The sequence below is a fragment of the Uloborus diversus genome, unplaced genomic scaffold, assembly GCF_026930045.1.
Source record: "Uloborus diversus isolate 005 unplaced genomic scaffold, Udiv.v.3.1 scaffold_886, whole genome shotgun sequence".
NCBI lineage: Eukaryota > Metazoa > Arthropoda > Arachnida > Araneae > Uloboridae > Uloborus > Uloborus diversus.
In genome coordinates this window covers 24093-39334 of record NW_026559106.1, presented here as the reverse complement: position 1 = coordinate 39334, position 15242 = coordinate 24093, and the positions used below count along the sequence as shown (strand labels likewise).

At 39.2% G+C, this 15242-nt stretch overlaps 1 long non-coding RNA gene across 1 annotated transcript; it reads right to left on the bottom strand.

Annotated features, from left to right (window-relative positions):
* Positions 1-4515: 4515 nt before the first annotated feature.
* Positions 4516-11942, bottom strand: LOC129233993 (uncharacterized). The gene is made up of 2 exons (XR_008581512.1): positions 8506-11942; positions 4516-4663 (listed from the first exon to the last, which is right to left on the bottom strand). It is a non-coding gene; the product is annotated as an uncharacterized LOC129233993 (long non-coding RNA).
* Between the last annotated feature and the right edge of the window lie 3300 nt (positions 11943-15242).

Sequence of the window (15242 nt, the reverse complement as noted above, 5' to 3'; positions counted from 1 at the left end):
AGTCAGTTGGTTGGTTGGTTGGTAGGTTAATTGGTTGGTCGATAGGTTGGCTGGCTGGCTGTTTCTGGCTTGGTGGGTGAGCGGGTGGTAGGGTTTGGTTTGTTGGCTGCCTGGCAGGGTTGGTTGACTGGCTGTCTAGTTAGTTGGTTGGTTGGTTGGTTAATTGGTTTGTCGATAGGTTGGCTGTTTCTGGCTTGGTGGGCGAGCGGGTGGTAGGGTTTAGTTTGTTTGCTGCCTGGCAGGGTTGGTTAGCTGGCTGTCTAGTTAGTTGGTTGGTTGGTTGGTTAATTGATTTGTCGATAGGTTGTCTGGCTGGCTGTTTCTGGCTTGGTGGGTGAGCGGGTGGTAGGGTTTGGTTTGTTCGCTGCCTGGCAGGGTTGGTTAGCTGGCTGTCTAGTTAGTTGGTTGGTTGGTTGGTTAATTGATTTGTCGATAGGTTGGCTGGCTGGATGTTTCTGGCTTGGTGGGCGAGCGGGTGGTAGGGTTTGGTTTGTTGGCTGCCTGGCAGGGTTGGTTGGCTGGCTGTCTAGTTAGTTGGTTGGTTGGTTGGTTAATTGGTTGGTCGATAGGTTGGCTGGCTGGCTGTTTCTGGCTTGGTGTGCGAGCGGGTGGTAGGGTTTGGTTTGTTGGCTGCCTGGCAGGGTTGGTTGGCTGGCTGTCTAGTTAGTTGGTTGGTTAGTTGGTTAATTGGTTGGTCGATAGGTTGGCTGGCAGGCTGTTTCTGGCTTGGTGGGTGAGCGGGTGGTAGGGTTTGGTTTGTTGGCTGCCTGGCAGGGTTGGTGTGCTGGCTGTCTAGTTAGTAGGTTGGTTGGTTGGTTAATCGGTTGGTCGATAAGTTGGCTGGCTGGCTGTTTCTGGATTGGTGGGTGAGCGGGTGGTAGGGTTTGGTTTGTTGGCTGCCTGGCAGGGTTGGTTGGCTGGCTGTCTAGTTAGTTGGTTGGTCGGTTAATTGGTTGGTCGATAGGTTGGCTGGCTGGCTGTTTCTGGCTTGGTGGGCGAGCGGGTGGTAGGGTTTGGTTTGTTCGCTGCCTGGCAGGGTTGGTTGGCTGGCTGTCTAGTTAGTTGATTGGTTGGTTGGTCGATAGGTTGGCTGGCTGGCTGTTTCTGGCTTGGTGGCCGAGCGGGTGGTAGGGTTTGGTTTGTTGGCTGCCTGGCAGGGTTGGTTGGCTGACTGTCTAGTTAGTTGGTTGGTTGGTTGGTTGGTAGGTTAATTGGTTGGTCGATAGGTTGGCTGGCTGGCTGTTTCTGGCTTGGTGGGAGAGCGGGTGGTAGGGTTTGGTTTGTTGGCTGCCTGGCAGGGTTGGTTGGCTGACTGTCTAGTTAGTTGGTTGGTTGGTTGGTTGGTTAATTGGTTGGTCGATAGGTTGGCTGGCTGGCTGTTTCTGGCTTGGTGGCCGAGCGGGTGGTAGGGTTTGGTTTGTTGGCTGCCTGTCAGGGTTGGTTGGCTGACTGTCTAGTTAGTTGGTTGGTTGGTTGGTAGGTTAATTGGTTGGTCGATAGGTTGGCTGGCTGGCTGTTTCTGGCTTGGTGGGTGAGCGGGTGGTAGGGTTTGGTTTGTTGGCTGCCTGGCAGGGTTGGTTGACTGGCTGTCTAGTTGGTTGGTTGGTTGGTTGGTTAATTGGTTGGTCGATAGGTTGGCTGGCTGGTTGATTCTGGCTTGGTGGGTGAGCGGGTGGAAGGGTTTGGTTTGTTGGCTGCCTGGCAGGTTTGGTTGGCTGGCTGTCTAGTTAGTAGGTTGGTTGGTTGGTTAATTGGTTGGTCGATAGGTTGGCTGGCTGGCTGTCTAGTTAGTTGGTTGGTTGGTTGGTTAATTGGTTGGTCGATAGGTTGGCTGGCTGGCTGTTTCTGGCTTGGTGGGTAAGCGGGTGGTAGGGTTTGGTTTGTTGGCTGCCTGGCAGGGTTGGTTGAATGGCTGTCTAGTTAGTTGGTTGGTTAATTAATTGGTTGGTCGATAGGTTGGCTGTTTCTGGCTTTGTGGGCGAGCGGGTGGTAGGGTTTAGTTTGTTTGCTGCCTGGCAGGGTTGGTTGACTGACTGTCTAGTTAGTTGGCTGGCTGGTTGGTTGGTTAATTGGTTGGTCGATAGGTTGGCTGGCTGGCTGTTTCTGGCTTGGTGGGTGAGCGGGTGGTAGGGTTTGGTTTGTTCGCTGCCTGGCAGGGTTGGTTAACTGGCTGTCTAGTTAGTTGGTTGGTTGGTTGGTTAATTGATTTGTCGATAGGTTGGCTGGCTGGATGTTTCTGGCTTGGTGGGCGAGCGGGTGGTAGGGTTTGGTTTGTTGGCTGCCTGGCAGGGTTGGTTGGCTGGCTGTCTAGTTAGTTGGTTGTTTGTTTGGTTAATTGGTTGGTCGATAGGTTGGCTGGCTGGCTGTTTCTGGCTTGGTGTGCGAGCGGGTGGTAGGGTTTGGTTTGTTGGCTGCCTATCAGGGTTGGTTGGCTGGCTGTCTAGTTAGTAGGTTGGTTGGTTGGTTAATCGGTTGGTCGATATGTTGGCTGGCTGGCTGTTTCTGGATTGGTGGGTGAGCGGGTGGTAGGGTTTGGTTTGTTGGCTGCCTGGCAGGGTTGGTTGGCTGGCTGTCTAGTTAGTTGGTTGGTCGGTTAATTGGTTGGTCGATAGGTTGGCTGGCTGGCTGTTTCTGGCTTGGTGGGCGAGCGGGTGGTAGGGTTTGGTTTGTTCGCTGCCTGGCAGGGTTGGTTGGCTGGCTGTCTAGTTAGTTGTTTGGTTGGTTGGTCGATAGGTTGGCTGGCTGGCTGTTTCTGGCTTGGTGGCCGAGCGGGTGGTAGGGTTTGGTTTGTTGGCTGCCTGGCAGGGTTGGTTGGCTGACTGTCTAGTTAGTTGGTTGGTTGGTTGGTTGGTAGGTTAATTGGTTGGTCGATAGGTTGGCTGGCTGGCTGTTTCTGGCTTGGTGGGAGAGCGGGTGGTAGGGTTTGGTTTGTTGGCTGCCTGGCAGGGTTGGTTGGCTGACTGTCTAGTTAGTTGGTTGGTTGGTTGGTTAATTGGTTGGTCGATAGGTTGGCTGGCTGGCTGTTTCTGGCTTGGTGGCCGAGCGGGTGGTAGGGTTTGGTTTGTTGGCTGCCTGGCAGGGTTGGTTGGCTGACTGTCTAGTTAGTTGGTTGGTTGGCTGGTTGGTTGGTTAATTGGTTGTTCGATAGGTTGGCTGGCTGGCTGTTTCTGGCTTGTTGGGTGAGCGGGTGGTAGGGTTTGGTTTGTTGGCTGCCTGGCAGGGTTGGTTGGCTGGCTGTCTAGTTAGTTGGTTGGTTGGTTGGTCGATAGGTTGGCTGGCTGGCTGTTTCTGGCTTGGTGGCCGAGTGGGTGGTAGGGTTTGGTTTGTTGGCTGCCTGGCAGGGTTGGTTGGCTGACTGTCTAGTTAGTTGGTTGGTTGGTTGGTAGGTTAATTGGTTGGTCGATAGGTTGGCTGGCTGGCTGTTTCTGGCTTGGTGGGTGAGCGGGTGGTAGGGTTTGGTTTGTTGGCTGCCTGGCAGGGTTGGTTGGCTGACTGTCTAGTTACCCAGGTCAAAATTCATGCTAGAAATTGTTTGCTTTATAGCATCACATGCTAATTTCTAGCAAGAAAAACTAGCATAAACTAGCAAAAATCTTTGCTTTTTCTAGCAAACTTACTAGCATGCCATGCAGTGTTTTGGAACACTTTTCATGCTTTAAAGCATACCAATTCTAGCTTGTGTTGCTTTTATTGTTTGCTTTTCTAGCAAGATTTCTACCACAGGGTGCTTTATTTATAAGCTAGTCTAGCAAGATTTCTAGCATCTGTTGCTTTTTATTTTTTGCTTTTATAGCAAGATTTCTAGCATCTGTTGCTTTATATTTTTGCTTTTGTAGCAAGATTTCTAGCATATGTTGCTTTTATTTTTTTGCTTTTATAGCAAGATTTCTAGCATCTGTTGCTTTTTATTTTTGCTTTTGTAGCAAGATTTCTAGCATCTGTTGCTTTTTATTTTTTGCTTTTATAGCAAGATTTCTAGCATCTGTTGCTTTATTTTTAAGCTAGACTAGCAAGATTTCTAGCATCTGTTGCTTTTTATTTTTGCTTTTCTAGCAAGATTTCTAGCATACGTTGCTTTTATTTTTTGACTTTTGTAGCAAGATTTCTAGCATACGTTGCTTTTATTTTTTGACTTTTGTAGCAAGATTTCTAGCATACGTTGTTTTTTTCTCCTGCTTGCAAAGCAAGATTTCTAGCACATGCTGCTTTTATTTTTTGCTTTTATAGCAAGATTTCTAGCACACACTGCTTTTATTTGTTGCTAGTCTACCATAGTTTCTACCATCTGTTGCTTTTCTAGCTTGATTTCTACCTTTTGTCTTGCTTTAATTTCTGCTACTCCAGCTACCTTCTTACCACCCACTGTTGGTTTAATTTTTCACTTTTATAGCATTAAACAAGTGTCTTTCACCGAGGTTATTATAAAATTCATTTCAGACTTATATAATAAATTACTAACCTCTCCAGTGCTAAATAAAAATGGCATGCAATAAATAGGAAAATAAAAGTACAAAGAACACTTAAAATCAAATTTATTCAATTAAACTTTATTGTAACGCAGATTCTGAATTTTATCGGATAAATATTTGTTCCTTCTCTTCATCTCGGTCTCAATTCCAGAGGAGTCCTTCCCTCTTTTCAGTAGATATTTTCTCATTTTGCTCTAAAAAAAAAAAAAGAATGAACAAATAACAAAACAAATAAAATAAAGCAATAAAGGATTTCTAACGTAGCACTTTGAAACGCCTCAAACTAATGCAGAACATTACACTGCAGTGAGACATATTTTGAACCCACATCATATATAGTGCAACTCAAAAGAAGTTACAATATTTATAGCCCATAAACAAAATGAGCATTAACTTCACATCTTATCGAGAACTTAGAATTTTCTGCAAGGCATTAATTTTTGCTAGCCAGTCATAATCCAAAGATTTAAGTTTTGGACGTATTTCAACTGTTTGTATATGATCAACTTTTGGTTCTATTCAAATGAAATTGGCAAAATCACAATATCTTCCTTTTGTGAAATCTACAACCTGCAAAAATAAGTGCTTTTCACTACCTTTGAACAAAAGTGTACACACAAAATAGCCTAAAATGGTAAAAAATCACTCTAAGACAACTGGCGTATTTTCTCAGAACACCAAGAACTTGAAATGCAGGGCTAGAAAAGCATTTACAATTTTACATGCCCAGCCAGGCATGTTTATACATGCTGGAATGAAATTTGTACATACCCAGTTTTTACTTTTGTATATGAATAAAAACATTTGAATGTGTCGTATAGCATTAATCAGACAAAAAAAATAATTTAACAGCTTTATATGATGACTAATGATTTTTATTTGTCCAAATATGATTTTAGCGGTACCATTTGCAATCGATTTTGAGCTACAGTAACTTTTCAATAAAATATGAAATAATCAAGTTTTAGAAGAAATTTTTGATCAAAAACTACAAAGATTCATGCCACACCGAAAATTTTACATGCCTGGATATGTCAGCAGGGGGCAGATACAGAATTAAATTTTGGAAGGGGCCCGAAAATTGAATAGTGTATAGACCCTGCATACAATGTTTCACACCAAAAATTTCATGACTTGAATTTAAAGGTTTCTTTTAGGATCACTTAAGCCTTTTATCTACTTTTAGGTACAAAAATATATGTATTAATATGCTTTGAATGTGGATGTAAAATATCTTTGAAATTTCACACAAAGTAAATACTAAACCCAATATAATATTACAGAGATGCTATAAAATGAACAAATTTCATGAGGACATTATCATAATATGGTTATCACACTGACTGCAAGGTTGTTAAATAAACCCACACCTTATTTGAGTTTAAACTTCCAAATACACCCAAAAATTTATACATGCAGGGTGAGTCGAAACTCTCGAGCAATCAAACTCTCGAATTTAATCAAAAATGAAATGTTGGAGGTGTCTCTGACTACAGGTTCTGGACTTCAATTTTCGAAAAATATTTCTAATGAAGTAGAGGATTCAATAAATGCAAACATTTCTTTGGTGAACTGTTGGTAAAATTGTCTATTCATAAATTTTTTCTTTTCTTTTTAAGGAATACAGCTATGATGATTTTATCCAATGTCTGGAATACTGTTTATTTAAAAACAATAAAGAAAGAAAGTTTCTTATTGTTTTTCTTTTTTAAATCATTAACTTTAAGTAATATAATTCACAAATAAACGAGTAATGTAGTTTTTCCAGAAAAATTAGATTGAACTTTAATGTTTTAGTAGTAATTCTAATAAAATTAAGCTTCTAAATTTCTATAAATGGAATATTTTCTTCGTAAGTTCATACTTGGATATATGGAGGTCTGGCTGTATTATATTATTATCAGTATTCAGCACACTGAGGTGTTTGGTAAATCCCTAGAAAATTGTATCAAAACATAGCTTTTTCTTTTTAGAAAAAAGGGGAATTTACGAAAATTCGAACAACTCCAACTTGTTACAATACAAATGCCATAAAACAATAACTAATTCACTGCAGCTTAAGCTTGACAACAGAGATGTGGTTGATGAACTGGAAGCAATTAATTTTGTAGTATGTATGTTCGGTGAGCAAACAATTTCATTTGTTTGCTTTGGAATATTAAGGCTATCTAGTCACACTTGACAAATTTTTTTAGCAAACCATCATACAATAAGTGGTGTCTTAAGTTTGAAGTACGGGAATGTGGGGCAAAGTGTAAGAGTTAAAATAACTTACTTGTTGCAAATTGGAAATTTTTTTTCAAAAATTACAGCACATAAAGAATCCCCCCCCCCTTTTTTTTATCAAGGGGCAAAGTGAAAAATAAAATATTTTTTGTCTGAAATATTTTCTATCTGATTATCAACACCATTTTGGGTTAAATAAATGATTAACTAAAATAATTAATAAATTAATAAAGAGATAGTGAAAGAATAAACAAAAAAATTATAGTAATTTCAATTTTTGGCATCTTGAATTCAAATTATGTTTTTTGCAATCACAAGAGTGTATGCGTGTGTTTGTGTGAACTCATGTGTGTGGGTGGGTGTGTATGTATGCAGTGCTGTGTGTGTACCCGCATGTGTGTGTGTGTAGGCGTTCGTGTATGTGTATATAGGCATATGTGTTTGTGCCTGTGTGCAGGCATGAGTGTGTGTAGGCGTGTGTGTAGGATATGGACGCAACCTGGAGACGGTTTTCGCTAGAGGAGCAGCACCGTGAGGCGGCTGGTCGACGGTGGTGCGGCAGAGGGAGGAGGGGTTAAAGTATAAGTTGTATAAATAAGTTGATTGATTAATACATGCGAAACAATAAACGAGCAAATAAAATAATGCTTTAATAAGTCAATATGTAAATGAATGATTAAAGTAGTGAATTTTTATACAAAGGAATGCATATGAATTTATTTGTAAATTAATATACTAGTGATAAAAGAAATGAATAAGTACATGGAATAAACTATTCTACTTTACCTCGCATGCACATGATTAATTGGAAAAAACATTTAAAATAAAACTAAGCTTAGTAATAATTGAGTAATTTCATTTTAAAATTACAAAAATAATTTTTGAGTTACAGTCGTCCCTTGCTACTTTGCGCTTCGATTTTCGGGGCTTCACTACATTGCGATTTTTTCTGTTTTTTTTTTTTTTTTCAAATATAGTAATAATCCTTTTTTATGCCCTGTAAATTTTTTCCCCCTAAAGAATAACAAAGTATGTCCTTTTAGTAAGATAAGCTCTTCTGAGGGGCTATAGTTGGACTAGTTAAGGGAGTGAAGGTACAAAATCGGCGAAGAAAGTGTAGGGAATCGCTATCTCATTTTAACCGTTCAACACTAACTGGAAAGTATAAATCATTGTAATGTTAGGGGATAAATACATACATTTCTATATAGTGTTCACAATGTACAAGCTTTTTAAGTTGTATATATAATACCTTTAATGAGGATAAGTAAAGAGGAAGAACGGGGGCACATATTCATCATCGAACAAGTTGAGCTGTTTTCACAGATTAGTAGTAATGTTTAAGAACTGCATATTGTGCGTGTAGCTTAGTTTTAACAAAGTAATGAAAATGTGATGGGGATTAAGAGAGCTGTTTAATATTTAGGGGGCTCTAACTATGTTAAAACCTATTTTAATTGTCGTAAGTTGGTTTTATGCGCTCTAATTAGGAAAAAAAAACATTTGGTTTATAAATAAATCCTACTTCGCGGAAATTCAGTTATTGCAGTAAAGTCTGGAGCGAATTGACCACGATAAACGAAGGTTGACTGTACAACAAAATATTACCAAATGAGTACCAATTTCTCAAAACTGCTTGTATTTATTAGCTTACGCTTTGACCTTCAGAGATAACTTTTTCTGACTCGAGAAGCCTAAATGTATTTTAAAATATTACTAGATATATTGTACTAAAAACAGGGTAAATATTTCACAATTTTACTTTGCCCCACATTCCCCTACTGATATTTTCAAAACTAATATCACTTACCTGTGATGAGAAAGGACTTGCAATTCCACTCTCCTACTTGAAAATCTTAGTGCAAAGAAGGCATCTTATTTTGTTCTTAAAGGCTGCAAAAAAAAGTTGCTTTAAACTAAAAGATAAATAAGAAATAAATACCTTTGTGCAGGGAAGTAAATAGTAATGAACAACGTTTTAATGCACAAAAATAGCAGACAACTGCATACCCGTGTTTTGGGTCTTTACATACAAAAGCTCACCACTTTACATTGAAAAAGAGTTCCTGTAACGCCAAAACACGTGTATGCAGTAACCCGATGATTTTGTTCATTAAAACTTTGTTCATTACTATTTAAAAGATAAATAATACAATGTATAGCTTGAGTAGAGCTAATTCCGTGTAATTATATTTTCTTGAAAGTTTTATTTCCTAAATTAAAAGATCTTACTAAATATATTTTTTAACAACTTGTGTGTTATTTTAGAATATTCATTATTTTTAAAATTCAACACAAAGCCTAGCTAGTCTTTTTAAAAAATTATGCACGAAAACTGTCAAGAATTGCTAAGGAAAATTTAGGAAATAGCTACCCTTTAAAAGTCAAAATGATTAATCTTTAAATTAAGTAGTTACTAAGAAAAAAAAATCTTAACATGTTTCGTAAATTATAAAACTCAAACCATTAAGTCATTGAAACATTCCATTTTGGCAGAAAACTGGTTGACTGAAAGAACTAAATTTTCAATTTTAATACAGTATTTTACTTGTGTACAGTACTTACATATTTTAAATGGTTACTGCATTTTTCATATCTAAATATCAACAATACAAATTTTTATTTTCCTTACCCCTTTCCTTATGATTCACTATAATGTGCGAGTGCCAAATCTCAGTTTGTCCGTACTAAAAAGCATAGGTGCACTGAATAACATATTTTACCCAATATCTAATATTATTTATTTTGTGATTTCAACATTTGTATTTTATACCAATTTAATGTAAGGAAGGTTAATCTATTTTTCCTTTTTTATGAAATAAAAATTAATTTTCATTTAACATCCTAAATGCATCTATATTTAGTGCAATTATAAATTTAAAAAAAAAACTGTTCTAGTAAAGGACTAATGGTTTATATTTATCTGCAATTCTTTTTGAATAATATTTGATGTAGCTAATATAATCATGGTAGTATGTTACATTATAAATAAAGGATCTTGCAATTACCTTACATACAAATACAAAACAAAGTTGCTAGCCGACTGTACATAATTATGTATATTCCATATTATCCAAGTTTTTTTTTCTTTTCTGCTTACTGTTTCATAGTTAATAGGGAAGTTGCAACCTATTAAATGTTCATATTTTGGCTATTGCATATTGTTAATTGACCCTCAAAACTAAAAAATTCACCATCGCCGAATTTTAAAACACCGTGGTTGATTTTTAATGAATTTTTAAAAATCCACGCGCAAAAGTGCGCTCTTCTGAAATGTCACGAGCTTATGTCACAGGGCACTAATGGGCAGCCTTCCTCCGAAGATCCCTTGTTTTCGCTAGGGACATTTTTAGCGCGCTGATATTTTTATTTTTTAGAAATTCAATAATCCTTTTGAACACACTATGGAGGCCGGATTCGTTAAAGAACAAACTAAATAATCTTCCTCAAATAATATCAATGGTGATATTCGAATATTTCCGAGAGGATGAGAGGTTTAATGTTCCAGAAACGCGAGGAGATAAGCCTTTTACGTTTCATCTTCGAAGTCGAATGCACGTTCTTCGGTTTCTCCCATGACATGGGAACCGGTTCGCTAGCGTTTCTCTCCTATCGGACGTCACTTCCTATGCCATCTGACGTCACAGGCGCTTGAACTTTAAAAATTAATTTAAAAAAACTACTTTTCGTATCGCAAAATTTTTTTCACCTATGATGTTCATACATGTTACTCTATCATATAAAAATAAAATTGAAAAATCGAAAACTTCCCTATTGAATTTGAAAAAGTAAGATTAATTAAAATATCTGTAGCTCAGAGCTATAATACTGACATAAGTCCAAAAACTGTGATTTTCAGTTTATTAGTGTATTGTCATGTAGAATCTTATTCTGTATCGAGTCATGTGAATATAATTCTAAAAAAAACTTTGTAATTACTTACCAGGTGCATTCCATCTTTGACAACCATTTTAGCTGTCTCCTCACGATAGTGTGAGTTACCTTGTTCTGACTCTCAGATATAGACATGTCATAAAAATTACGAAAAATTGAAAATAATAAAATTTGAAATTACCACCTGAGTGTTTTCTCTTACGTTAAAATTCTTTTGAATATGATAGCACATTTGAAACTCGTTAAAACAATATCAGAGGGACCTTTAAAACCATATTCTTTAAAGCAGATCATCTTATTTGGAAAATCATCAACAGTAGGACCGGGATTAGGGATCTCAAATGCAGTTTGTCCAAGCAGAAATTAATTTTAAGTGCTTTCTTATAAACCAGGTTTGACAGTATTAGACGGCAACAACTCAAACTAATTTTTAACTACGTTAAAACTTTCATTCATTATATGAAAAAATATGTTTACTAAGTGTTGAAAATAAATTTGCTACGCATTGCGTCACTGAATTATTAAAGTATTCAATCAAACCAAATATTCTGTTTGTTTGCCAAATATGCAGTATATTGAAAGATTAACCAACTATTCAGTGAATCCTAACTAAGAAGCGTCTTGACAAAAGTTAATTCTGTCCTGGATAAATTTCAATTTTAAGCTGTTGATTTTTGGTCTACGACGAAGCAAAAATATGTTCAGAAGTTAAATTTCAAAATTACTGGTAAATTATTATACATGAAGTAAACATATATAGAAGTTTCTAACTAAAGCTAATCTAAAACTTTTAAAAGTCTAACCTTATACTTGTTATAAAGTTGTACTGATGCTGCTGATGAACTGATGCATCTTAATCTTGCTTTAATTTGTTTTAATCATAAAATAAAATCAAGATTTTTAATAAATTTAAAAACGAAAAACTAAAGAAGAAATTTCTAGCAACGTGATTGAATATCCAATATAGGACTCTAATGCCTATATTAAGTAAAGGCAGCTTACATAACTACGTTATGGATTACAATAACTTTCTGATCCAAAATATGATTTAAAAAAAAATAGCATCGACACTTTTCAGTAAAATAGTGACACTTTTCAGTAAATAGCGCCGTACTACAAGATGAAACAAAACAACTCGTTAGATTGTCCGAACTCAAGGAAACAAACATTTTTGCTACAATGCTTTGCTTACAACGTAAAATAGTTTGATAAGACACTTGAGTTTGCATAAAAAACAATTACAAACACAAACAAGTATTACAATATTAAGTTAAATTTCAAAAACAGGTTTAAAAGAATACTTATCTCAGCGCAAATTTCCTCCTGTGCACAAAATAAACATGCTGGTTGGTGTGGTGCGGCTCGGAATGTTGCCGTTGCCAATCACAGTTTGCTTTTCCAAATTTCCCGTCATGAAAGGTACACATTTTTTGCACTTTGCGCTTGCGTAATTTCATTAAAAAAATCTCTGCTTGTATACGTTGAAACACTGTTCTATAAATGTGTGAAAATAACAAACCAATGAAAAAAAAAAACACTTTGACAATTCACTTTCCATGAGTTATATTCATTTTTTTTTTAATTTTTCTCGTCAAAATTATTAGCACTAGAGTCCCTACAATTGGGACGCTCATTTAAATGCATTTTTGTTTTTCTATGCAATTATGTTCATTATTAAAGTTTTAATGCTTAACAAATATCAGAGGACTGGGAACTGTCCATTGCCTTCATAAACTATGTAATAGTATTACATCGGGGTCGAGAAAGAAACTGGGGATAAGCATCTGCCTTATAGGAGGTCATTTCGAATTTTTCAGGGTGGTGGGTGCAAAAAGTATGGTACTTGATGGAAATTACACCAGAAATAGCAAAACATACGCTAAATTATATGTAGATACATTAATTTCCCGTAGTCAAGGAGTGTGGGGCAGTTGACCCCTGAATGACAAGTCTACTGTTTGAGCAGGCAATCAGCGAGGCCTTATGAATTTATTTAAAAGTAACACTATTTGGGTCCCCCGCCAACCTTAATTCAGAACGCACACAGGTTTGAGGGCGCATAAAAAAATGAAGGCGTATACATGAAGGCATATAATAGAGCGCAAAAAAAAAAAAAAAAAAAAAAAAAAAAAAAAAATCCCTCAGGAAGGGCAAAAAAAAAAAAAAAAAAATGAATTTTTGGCATCTTGAATTCAAATTATGTTTTTCGCAATCACCAGCGTGTGTGTGTATGAATGCGCGTGTGCGTTTGTGTAGGCGCATGTGTGTGGGTGCGTGTGTGTGTGTATGCAAATGTGTGCGTGTTGCGTATGCAGTGCTGTGTGTGTACGCGCGCGTGTGTGTATGTAGGCATATGTGTTTGTGTCTGTGTGCAGGCATAAGTGTGTGTATGTGTAGCTTATTAAGCTACGTAGCACTAAATGCTTTTGAACAAGCTCGAACAACAAATAAGCATATGATGCCTGTAGACAGCTTGCTATGCTATTTCTGTGTATGCTAGCTGAATAGTATGTGATGCTTGCTAGCATAAAAAAGCTTAAAATAGCTTATTAAGCTACATAGCACTACATGCTTTTGAACAAGCTTGAACAGCAAATAAGCATATGATGCTTGTAGATAGCTTGCCATGCTATTACTGTGTATGCTAGCTGAATAGCATGTGATGCTTGCTAGCATAAAAAAGCTTAAAATAGCTTATTAAGCTGCGTAGCACTACATGCTTTTGAACAAGCTTGAACAGCAAATAAGCATATGATGCTTGTAGATAGCTTGCCATGCTATTACTGAGTATGCTAGCTGAATAGCATGTGATGCTTGCTAGCATAAAAAAGCATATCATAGCATGAATAACTAGCAGACAAAGCAAAAAATAGCAAAAGCTAGCATATTTCTGTTACTAGTAATAGCATGAATTTTGACCTGGGTAGTTGGTTGGTTGGTTGGTTGGTTAATTGGTTGTTCGATAGGTTGGCTGGCTGGCTGTTTCTGGCTTGTTGGGTGAGCGGGTGGTAGGGTTTGGTTTGTTGGCTGCCTGGCAGGGTTGGTTGGCTGGCTGTCTAGTTAGTTGGTTGGTTGGTTGGTTGGTCGATAGGTTGGCTGGCTGGCTGTTTCTGGCTTGGTGGCCGAGCGGGTGGTAGGGTTTGGTTTGTTGGCTGCCTGGCAGGGTTGGTTGGCTGACTGTCTAGTTAGTTGGTTGGTTGGTTGGTAGGTTAATTGGTTGGTCGATAGGTTGGCTGGCTGGCTGTTTCTGGCTTGGTGGGTGAGCGGGTGGTAGGGTTTGGTTTGTTGGCTGCCTGGCAGGGTTGGTTGACTGGCTGTCTAGTTAGTTGGTTGGTTGGTTGGTTAATTGGTTGGTCGATAGGTTGGCTGGCTGGCTGATTCTGGCTTGGTGGGTGAGCAGGTGGAAGGGTTTGGTTTGTTGGCTGCCTGGCAGGGTTGGTTGGCTGGCTGTCTAGTTAGTAGGTTAGTTGGTTGGTCGATAGGTTGGCTGGCTGGCTGTTTCTGGCTTGGTGGGCGAGCGGGTGGTAGGTTTTGGTTTGTTGGCTGCCTGGCAGGGTTGGTTGACTGGCTGTCTAGTTAGTTGGTTGGTTGGTTGGTTAATTGGTTGGTCGACAGGTTGGCTGGCTGGCTGTTTCTGGCTTGGTGGGCGAGCGGGTGGTAGGTTTTGGTTTGTTGGCTGCCTGGCAGGGTTGGTTGACTGGCTGTCTAGTTAGTTGGTTGGTTGGTTGGTTAATTGGTTGGTCGAGAGGTTGTCTGGCTGGCTGTTTCTGGCTTGGTGGGCGAGCGGGTAGTAGGTTTTGGTTTGTTGGCTGCCTCTCAGGGTTGGTTGGCTGACTGTCTAGTTAGTTGGTTGGTTGGTTGTTTAATTGGTTGGTCGATAGGTTGGCTGGCTGGCTGTTTCTGGCTTTTGTTGGTTGGTTGGTTGGTTGGTTGGTTGGTTGGTTGGTTAATTTTGGTTGGTCGATACGGTTGGCTGGTAGGCTGTTTCTGGATTGGTGGGTGAGCGGGTGATAGGGTTTGGTTTGTTGGCTGCCTGGCAGGGTTGGTTGGCTGGCTGTCTAGTTAGGTGTTTGGTTGGTTGGTCAATAGGTTGGCTGGCTGGCTGTTTCTGGCTTGTTGGGCGAGAGGGTGGTAGGGTTTGGTTTGTTGGCTGCCTGGCAGGGTTGGTTGGCTGACTGTCTAGTTAGTTGGTTGGTTGGTTTGGTGTTTAATTGGTTGGCTGGCTGGATGTTTCTGGCTTGGTGGGTGAGCGGGTGGTAGGGTTTGGTTTGTTGGCTGCCTGGCAGGGTTGTTTGGCTGGCTGTCTAGTTTGTTGGTTGGTTGGTTGGTTAATTGGTTGGTCGATACGTTGGCTGGTTGGCTGTTTCTGGCTTGGTGGGTGAGCGGGTGGTAGGGTTTGGTTTGTTGGCTGTCTATCTTGGTTGGTCAATAGGTTGGCTGGCTGGCTGTTTCTGGCTTGTTGGGCGAGAGGGTGGTAGGGTTTGGTTTGTTGGTTGGCTGCCTGGCAGGGTTGGTTGGCTGACTGTCTAGTTAGTTGGTTGGTTGGTTTGGTGTTTAATTGGTTGGCTGGCTGGATGTTTCTGGCTTGGTGGGTGAGCGGGTGGTAGGGTTTGGTTTGTTGGCTGCCTGGCAGGGTTGTTTGGCTGGCTGTCT